Source organism: Octopus bimaculoides, chromosome 8, assembly GCF_001194135.2.
Source record: "Octopus bimaculoides isolate UCB-OBI-ISO-001 chromosome 8, ASM119413v2, whole genome shotgun sequence".
NCBI classification, from domain to species: Eukaryota; Metazoa; Mollusca; class Cephalopoda; order Octopoda; family Octopodidae; genus Octopus; species Octopus bimaculoides.
In genome coordinates, this window is record NC_068988.1 from 14,237,059 (window position 1) to 14,246,541 (window position 9,483).

Sequence of the window (9,483 nt, forward strand, 5' to 3'; positions counted from 1 at the left end):
TATATATATATATATATATATATATATATATATATGAGCCTTACTTACACAGACTGATGGTTCTATCAACTTTATAATGTGTTCCTACAATGGCTACCATTGTAAGGAGTAGCATATCAGTTGGCATGGCAACGATCTCAAACCTAATGCTTAGTCTGTGATCGAAAGCTGTACGGGGTTTCTCAACAGGCGGTCTTTTCTGAAAGCAACTCCAACTGGGTAAAACGTTCTTTGGGGGTTAAATCTGGTGATCTAGGCGGTCAATAGATAACATTAAATTAGGAAATGAAGCGTCCAGGAAATTGCTACCAGAAGGTTACCCTGGGTAGTCGTGCAAGTACCATCTTAAAATTGCGAGCATTCACGATCTTGTAGATTAGTAGTTCCATGTACCTCATCTTTCTGTGGCCCCTGCATTTCCTAGATTCCCTCCTCGTCTCTAATGCGCCCTCAAATTTCAATGGTGATGACTGTGCCTTTGTTCTTAATGAGGTCAATAACCAAATTTAGTCAGTTTTAATAAACAAAAATCAAAAGTAAAAATAAACAGGGAAACATATCCCTTGATGCAGGTATAGGTGTGTGCTTAAGAAGCTCACCTTGCAACCTCATTATTTCAGGTTCAGTCCTTCTGTGCGGTATCTTGTGCAAATATATTCTGCTATAGCTCCGGGACGTGAATACTCTGTGAATGAATTTGGTAGAGAGAAACTACGTAGATGTCCCGGCAGCATTTGAACTCAGAACGTGATGACAAACGCAATACCGCTGAGCATTTCGTCCGGTCTGCTAACAATATTACCGCCTCACCGCCTTAAAAAAAAATAATAATAATGATAATAATAATAATAATCCTTTCGACCATAGGCTCAAGGCCTGAAATTTGGGGGAGGGGAATGATCGGCCCCAGTACTCAAATGATTCTTAATTTATCGACTCCGAAGGAACGAAAAGCAGACCTCGGTGGAATTTGAACTAAGCATTTCATCCGACGTGTTAACAATACTGCAGCCTCACCGCTTTAATAATAATAAAGCCGGACATAGTCTTAATTGAGAAAGAAAGGAAACGATGCTGGATCATAGATATAGCATGCCCAGCTGACAACAAGGTATGCGATGAGGAAGAAAGAAAAGTTGAGAGATATGACAGGTTAGCTTGGGAAGTTAAGCAGTTGTGATCGATGAAAAAGGTAGCAGTAGTACCAATAATTGTCGGAGCCCTGGGAACATTGAGCAAAAATCTCGAGAAGTACGTGGAACAAATAGGGGCTGCAATAATGGTGGAGCACTTGCAGAAAGCAGCACTGCTTGGAACCACTCGAATACTTCCGGAAGGTGCTCGAAAAAAAAAAGAAGTGTTAACTTAGTTCAATGGTAGTGAACAGCTGACACTGCAGTACATCTCCAGCGTTACAAGCTGTGCAAAAACAACAACAACAACAACAACAACAATAATAATAATAATAATAATAATAATAATAATAATAATAATAATAATAATAATAATAATAATAATAACCTTGAATATTATGTAGTATCTGTGTATAATTGGTAAAAATATGGCCATCTCCAAATATAACAATGTAATTAGATTCCAGAGTCCAGTAAAAGAAAAAAAAACATACACAAGGGATTGTAGCGAATCAAACACATACCAAAAATAAAATGTTTTTAATAAGGCACAAGTCTAATTCTGCAAAGAAAAACAAGTGTAGTTGTTGGAATTTATCGATTCATGATATAACTGGCGTTTATTTAATCAAGAAAAAACAACAGACAGTGAGTCAAAAGATAAACTGTACCTTTTTAACGTCAATATTACATGAACTATTTTCTAAATATATATTAGAGTCGGTAAGTAAGATATCCTTTAAGAAAAAGTATTCGATTATTTTGTCACGAGACCAAACAGCGTCTATAATTATGTGTCGTCGTTATATGTTGTCTAATTGAAATACTAAACTAATTGAAGATAAGTATAAACGAAAATATCTGAATCTATCTATCTATCTATCTATCTATCTATCTATCTATCTATCTATCTATCTATCTATCTATCTATCTATCTAGTTAGTTAGCTACCTGACAGACAGACACACACACAGGTAGATAAAGATATATATGTAGAAAGAGGGTGAGAGAGAGAGAGAAAGAGAAAGAGAAGCAGGCAGATATAGTTAGACAGGCAGATTGACAGACATAGATTAATAGATAGGCGGAGAGATCAAAATCCACACACAGACACACGCATACACACTCACTCACATACACACACACATAAACACACATGCACATACACAATTACACACAGAGGGAGAGAGAGATTATTATTCGTACATATATATATAAAGAAATAGATATATTAATAGAGAGCGAGAACGAGAGAGAGAGTGAGAGAGAGAGAGTGAGAGAGAGAGAGAGAGTGAGAGATAGATATAGAGAGAGAGGGAGAGAGAAACATGCATTGTCTATGCCTGAACTATACACAGTAACATATGTAGTATAGGTTGGAACGCACTGTAATGTTAGCGTTACATATTACCACAATGTTCAACTTCGACAACTATTCATTTACTAAAGATGATATTCTAATCTTCAAACAATTTGGATGGATTTTTTTTCTTTTTGAATATTTTGTTTTCCTCTCTCAATTCTTTTCATCTTTAAGTCTTTACCTGTCTATGAATAGAAGATTATTGCATACAGGAACGCAAGAGCTACATCTCTCCCCTTCTCTCTCTCTCTCTCATTCTTTCTCTGTCTATTCTGTCTATTCTGTCTTTCACTGTTACTCTCTCCCTATAAAATAAAAGTGTACATATGAATATATGTATGTATGTATATATATATATATATGTGTGTGTCTGTGTGTATGTTTGCGTGGATATATATATATATATGTATGTAAGTATGTACACACAAACAGACATACAAATAAGCACTCTTATATGTATACATATATACATACACACACACACACGCATACACATACACAAACGTATATATATATATATATATATAGCAGGATTGATGACTGTATTGTCATTATGTCTACTTGCTTTAGAATTGTAGTAATAATTCGTACTTTGAAGGCAGGAATGGAATATTCTTACCAATTATTCGAGGCAGACAATTAGAAATGTTATATAACATCTATAATATAAAATATATATTTATGATATAAATATATACGTGTGTGTGTATGTGTGTGCGTGTGCATGCATAAATCAATATCATATAATATACACTATATGTGTAAGTGCATATATAAGAATGTGTGAGTATATATATATATATATATATATATATGTGTGTGTATTATCTGTGTGTGTGTGTAATCGTGTATATTATAGTATGTTATGCATTGTATTCATATATTTTACATTATAAATACTATATTACATTGCTATTTATCTCTTTCGACTAATTACTAAGAATATTTATTTTCTGGTTTCAAAATATGAAATATTGTAGAATTCCGAAACAAAAAGGAAAATTAATTAACAACAGTAATGTCAATAATACATACATATTATACAAACATACTTACATATATAGAAATACACACGGATACGTATATATATATATATATATATATATATATATATATATATATATTCTACTTTCGTTTTGCCATGGCGAGACCAATAATTAGTCGTTAGAACTAAAGATACTTATAATGCGCAAATATTATTCAGCGATTTTGAGTAAATTAACTTACATCATCAGCTTCCATCTTTTATATGGCCCAGAAGATAAGTACTTGGCGTAAATTCTATCTATCTATCTATCTATCTGTTTATCCGTCTGTCTGTCTGTTTCTCTATATCTGTATCTATACACACACACAAATACATACACATATATACATACATGCATACATATATAATACATACATACATGTATACATACATACATGTATACATACATACATGTATACATACATACATGTATACATACATACATGTATACATACATAATTAATTTTTTTTAATCGGAGAAAAAAGAAAAGGAAAAAAATAGCAACGCGGGCACGTGGTACATGTAAAGTATTAATAAGACGCTCAAAGAAGGAATGAAAGAGTGGTTATTATACGTTTCAAGCAAAGCTCTTCTTCGGAAACAGGAGACATAGGAAAGTCCTAAAGAAAAGGAAAAAGGGGGATTTTTTTCGACTTCTTTTCTTTTTGACTTATGTTTCCTCTTTCCGAAGAAGAGCCTTGCTTGAAACGTAAAACACCCTTTCTTTCCTTCTCTGAGCGTCTTATTAATGCTTTGCATGTACCACGTGTTGTTTGATTTTTCTTGTCTTTTTATCCGTTTCTTTGATTAACTATTTACCGTACGGTGACACGGAACCCTGTTCTCCTGACTGGCTTTGGAGCACCTAATTCTTTCTACCATCGGATTTCATCACCTTATTCATTTGGAGTACAGCATTTTTGCATCTTGACTGTCAATATATACATACATACATACATACATACATACATACATACATAGCGAAAAACTTTTCTATGGATATATACATATTCTATTACTGGATTGATACATACGTTTCTGCATGATACGTATTTGTTTGTGACTACATTCTCACATCTATAAGATATTTTAAAATATGATTTATGATATCCTTGGTTCTTCAGAAATGTCATTATTGCACATGTATTTTTCTGCAGGTATTCTGCATTACGAGCGGACTCGATGGCATTTGCCACAAATGAATTACAAGGACATGTATATATAGTAATATAGGTGTATAAAGGTTGAATGTGGATTCATCCTTTAATTGGAGGTTTCCAAAAAAGATTTCTAATGTAAATTTTCCAAGATATGAAAGTAGTACTTGTATATAATATATGATGAATTAACGGAATGAAGTTCCATAAATCCCATCAATTTCGTTCGAGATGTTAAAATTTATCAGAAATTTAATTTTTGCAGACGATCGTTTCGTACAAAGATATAAATTCATGATTGAGTTACATAAAATAAATAGCATCGTACTCTTCAGTGCAAGAAGGAAAGGAACAATAATACAAGGAACTTAAAAAAGAATAGAGCAGAAAAAATTGGATCTAAGTGAATCATATTGGTATCCGTGTGAGAAAGAAATGGGAGTCATGTCGGATATTGAACCATAATTAACGGCTTCAACAGTTATTTGAAGATATAAGAGGTATCGGAGACGTTCCCTCTATAGATAAGTAAGGAAATTTGAATTATAGCTCCATATATATAGCGTAGGGCAAGTAAATATGAGAAATGTCCAATGGGAAGACAACACCAAATGTCAATTAAAATTAAAACTAACTGTTGAAATCAGTACGTAGTATAATATATATTTGTAAAATCTATACAGAAAAATAAAGTTTAGCGTGAAGAAGTGGTATATAAGTGGAGTTAAAGAATTGTATTATGATTACTTATGATGCCTAGTTTGTAGCCTTATATTTCTTACACTGGAGACAGCGAGCTGACACAATTGTTAGCACGCGGGGTAAAATGCTTAGCGGCATTTCATCCGTCTTTATGTTTCGAGTTCAAATTGCGCCGAGGTTACCTTCACCTTTCACCCTTTCGGGGTCGATAAAATGGGTGCAATTTGGGCACTAGGACCGATGTACTTGACTCACCGCACCACCCAAACTTGCTGGCCTTGTACCAAAATTTCAAAGTAAATTTTCTTATACTGTGCTGCGAAAGAATCTGTTTTGATTTGGGTTAAAAGAAAATATATTCCGACTAAAAATTCAAGCCAAGCCAAATGAAAGCGAAGATTTCACTGTTGCCTCTGCAAAGAGATTTTCCAATTTACCACATTTTCTTTCTTTCTTGCTCTATTTTATCTATCTATCTATTTATTTATTTCTTTGTTAAAATCATTAACAGATCTGATGACCTAAGCCATTAACGCTTGATGATCTAATGATCTAAACCAATAACGAGTAACACTTTCTAGACATTTTTAATTATAGCTTCAAGTGTGATATCTGATTCGTTTTGAATAATGGTGTTAGCTTGACTCTTCACTGTTGATAACACATTATCCTATCTTGTGACGACAATACCAATGAAATGCTGTCGGCATGACTTAATCGATAAAATAATGAATTCAAAATCGCAGTTTCAATACTTAATATCTGCAATGTATTTAATGTGAACCACTGTTTAATATTCATTAACAGATAGTAATCAGGGTTTCATCTTCATTAGTGTTGTTAATATCATTAGTTTTTTTTTTTAATATTTCATCGAATTCGTTTTCTTGATCTCTTCGTCTAACACTAATGTCAAAGCAAATTTCTTTTCCTCTTCCAACATAACTTAGAAATCGACAAGACGTTGTTGAATTTACATTCCTGTTCATCGAGAAGGTCAAAGTAACTTTTTCTCCGAGAAAAAAAGTGAATGAAGCAAGCGACCAGCTAGCTATAAAAAAGCTATGATGCTGTTCATACTTAATGTTTTAATTAATAACACAGGGGTTCGTGAGTGTTCAACTGTGGCGTTACAGAACAAATCCGGGATGAAAATTAAGCGATAAAAAATGCCATTGGATGTTGAGCCACAGCTCAACCCTGATTAATCAGACCTTTAATCCAAGGGCTTCCAGCTGGGGCAAACATCTTTTTATTATATTTATTATATTCAAATAGCAAAGAGCTTTTTTTTGCCACATCATGCAATCCAGAGAATCATTTCCCTGTAAGAGTGTAGCGAGTGATTTGACGAGGGATTTGGCTGCGATTTATGGCAAGTCGAGCGACTACGATGACGCTTCATTGTTGATTCTTCATCGGTTGTTCTTACTGTTGTTTAATCTCGGATCAGATATGTTCCAGCAGATATGCACACACACACACACACATACACACACACACACACACACACACAGACATACATACACACAAACACACACACACACACACAGACACACGCACAGAGACACACACACACACACACACACTCACTCACTAGACAAGAATGGCTTAAAATCTTCGAAGTCACTGTCAATAATATTCTTGTTTGAGAATAATACATTTGTTCTCTACAAAATTTTAGATTAACCAATCAGATTAATGTAAAATTGTTTCTATTATAATTGAGCAAAGAAACAAGCATATATATATATACGTCTGTGTGTCTGTGTGTGTGCGTGTGTATACGTGTGTCTACGACGTGTGCCTGCTGGCGTTTGTCTCACACCGCTTGACAATTCATGTGTGTTGTTTACATCGTCTTAAATTTGAGGTTCGATAAAAAGAAATACATAGAATCTATTTGATCAACTAAAGACTTAAAGGTGATACTTCGGGTTGGCCAGATTTTAATGCCTGATACAGGTAAAAGAGAAAGCAATATGAAAACAAGCGACTGTGTAAGACATATTTTTATAAAAACAATAGATTTTAAGGAGCAAGAGCCGTAAAGGCGAAAAATTTAACCTGATGTCTCATTCCTTTTGCTAGTTACATGTTAACTATTGTTTTACTCGTTTATTTGTTTAGGTCATTGGATTGCGGCCATACTGGTCACCTTCTTGGTTTGGGGTTTAGGCCAAAATAATCGCCACCACGTCCCAGTACGTATTTTCTAAAGCGTGATATTTATTCAGGAGAGCTCATTGGCTGAACCTCTAAGTTCCGCAGACGGAAACAAAACAACACCGTTTCTCAAGCTGTAGGAGATAAACAAAAAGTAACACGCACATATATACCCCACCCCTATTTGTATATACACGCATGTTTATATATATATATATATAAGAATATTTATGCGTTTTTACATGCGTATATGTATATATATGTATGTATATATGCATACACATACATATAAATATATAACATGCTAGACCGCTGAAATCTACAAGTTTTTTTTTTTCATTCTCTGTTTATTTTCTCTTATTCTTTTCTGTTGAAGAGCGTAGGTTCGAAACATAAAAGAATTTTTCATTTTTCCTGGAGTGTCAATCTAATACACTTTCGGAGTTCATACGCCTGTCTACGTCTTTTGGTTTTCTACAAATTTCAACTGAGCTGGGCCCTCGACTATAAATGGCCGCATATCATACATTTGGCACACCTGTAGTAGAGCGTTACCGCGTCGATACAGCTTAGCAACTGTTTCACCGGGCACGAATTACTCATATCACCAGGAGAGATAGGAAATCCAAAACACATCCCCTCTGATATCAGTAATTAATAGACCTCTTTAAGGATGCTACCGGTTTACAGATGTCACTGATTATGGATTAGAAAAGAAAAATCTCCAAATTGAGATTTAATTGATTACCAGAAAATAAATGGTTATAAACTATGAATAACGTAGATAATGAGCAGTTAAAAATGAATATGGAAATAAATAGTGCAATTTGACAATTTCTCTGTGTATGGAGAATATCGATATGGGTTTTGTTTCTGATGTGGTTTTTGTTAATTGTTATGGAGATGATAATGGCAAGTGAGATGGCAATAAAAACTGCTATGGTGGTGATGATGATGATGATGATGATGATGATGATGTAGATGATGATGATGATGATGTAGATGATGATGATGATGATGATGATGATGATGATGATGATGATGATGATGGTGGTGGTGGTGGTGATGATGATGATGGTGGTGGTAGTGGTGGTGGTGTTGGTGGTTTTTGGCATGATGTTCGTGATGAGGACATTGATAGTCGTCACTGAGGATCACCATGAATATACAACAAATAACAACATAGCGATAAACTAAAGCAACAATAACAACAACAACAATGATTGATAATAATTCTTTCTACTATAAGAACAAGGCCTGAAATGTGAAGGAAGGGACATGTCGATTATATCGACCCCAGCTCATGTCATCGACCCCGAAAGTATAAAAGGCAGAGTCGACCTCAGCGGAAATTGAACGCAGAACGTAAAGACGGACGAAATGCCGCTAAGCATTTTTCCCGGCGTACTAACGGTTCTACCAGCTCGCCGCCTTAATAATGATAATTATAATCATATTTCTACCATAGACACAAAGCCTGAAATTGGCCAAGGGGACTAGTCGATTACATCGACCCAAGTGTTTCATTGGTACTTAATCTATCGACTCCGAAAGGATCAAAGACAGCGTTGACCTCGGCGAAATTTGAACACAGAATTTAACGACGGGCGAAATACCGGTAAGCATTTCACCTGGTCTGACAAAGATTGTGTCGCAATAATAATTATAATAACGCTTCCTTTATTGACCTGTCCAAATGAAAAAACAGTGGGGATTTATATATAACACTGTTAACATTAAAAGCCGTGACAATTCACAAGAAAATTTTACCGACAAAATTCTCCAATAGGAGATAAATTGCAAAATTTATCTCGAATAGGATATATATATATATATATATATATAAATAGAAGAGATGACCGAGGATATTTGGTGTTCCTTGCTTGCTCTTGAATGGCGTTTATCTCCTATATATATATATATATATATATATA